At 39.2% G+C, this 1,469-nt stretch overlaps 1 pseudogene; it reads right to left on the bottom strand.

The window, feature by feature from the left end:
* Positions 1 to 299: 299 nt before the first annotated feature.
* On the bottom strand, positions 300 to 1,229 carry LOC143649225 (olfactory receptor 7A17-like; annotated as a pseudogene).
* Positions 1,230 to 1,469: the final 240 nt, after the last annotated feature.

Below are 1,469 nucleotides of genomic sequence, written 5' to 3'. Positions count from 1 at the left end.
ACAAAACGGATGCTTATGATTATAAATGTTTTTGGGGTATTTGTAATTTGCAAGTTGTTTCTCATCCAAAATTGAGAAAAATAGGAAAGTGGACAATAGGAAAAACTATTAATATCTAAGTATAAAGAAAGATTAATACATGAAATAGCTTAAGATCAAACCCATGGAAACACTTTGAAATAAATAGAAAGGGACACTTCTTAATTCCATGTTTTGATCAAAGAATCATAATTGCTAGTATCTGTTTATGAAAGACTGAGGTCACAGGCACCTCCTCAGCTCCACCACAAAGGATACTATTATGAATTCCTTCCCAAGAATATTTTCAGAGCCCTTATTATATCTTTATTCCTCAGACTGTAGATAAAGGGGTTGAGCATGTGGGTGACCACAGTGTACATCATTGAGGCTGGTGCATTTGAGTATGTGTCATGTGTAGCAGCAGAACTAAAATACACCTCAAGACTTGTATAATAGAATAAGGAGACCACTGAGAGGTGAGAAACGCAGGTGGAAAATGCTTTATACTTTTCCTGAGCTGATGAGCTTGCACATATGGAGGAAATAATCTTAGAGTAAGACAAAAGGATCCCAGTGAGTGGAACCACACCCACCAGCACGGTGAAAAAATATGTCTCCATGTCATTGACAAAGGTGTCTGAACAGGCAAGTTTGATGTTCTGTTTAATTTCACAGAAAAAGTGGGGGATTTCCAAGCGTGCACAGAAAGAGAACTGCAACACCATTGAGTTTTGCAACAAGGAATTTAAGGCAGCCATGATCCAGGATCCCAGAACCAGCAGGACACAGAGCTGGGGATTCATAGTGAATGCTTAGTTCAGGGGGTGATAAATGGCCATGAAGTGGTCATTGGCCATCACAGATAGGAGGCAGTCCTCCAACCCTGCAAAAAGTAAGAAAAGGGACATTTGTGTGAGACAGGTATCATAGGAGATGACTTTTCTCTGTGTCTGAAGATTCACCAGCATCTTTGGGATGGTGGTGGAGATAAAACAGACATCAGCAAAGGACAGATTGTAGAGGAAGAAGTACATGGGTGTGTGAAGGTGGAAGTCGGTGATGGTGGCCAGGATGATGTGTAGGTTCCCAAAGACAATGACCATGTACATGGACAGGAAGAGCCCAAAGAAGAAAGGCTGCAATTCTGGTGCCTCTGAAAACCCTAGAAGAAGGAATTCTGAAACTCGGGTGTTATCTTCTGGTTCCATGTGGCAGATATAACTAGGAAGAAAGAGGTAAAGAACATTACTAATTTTTACCCAAACAAGCATTGCTAGTCTAGTTGACATGCATTAATTCCTATTTTTCATTCAGTAGGTTAATTTCTATATCTTATATTTTGATCTGGTTTTTGACAATCACATTAGTCGTAGTTCTTTACCTCATATATTAATCAAAGGATTTCCATAACACTCTCTAAATACATTCACATGCTTGCACTATCTATT

This window comes from Tamandua tetradactyla, chromosome 11 (assembly GCF_023851605.1).
Source record: "Tamandua tetradactyla isolate mTamTet1 chromosome 11, mTamTet1.pri, whole genome shotgun sequence".
In the NCBI taxonomy this organism is placed as follows: domain Eukaryota; kingdom Metazoa; phylum Chordata; class Mammalia; order Pilosa; family Myrmecophagidae; genus Tamandua; species Tamandua tetradactyla.
This window is presented reverse-complemented; position numbering and strand designations above follow the sequence as displayed.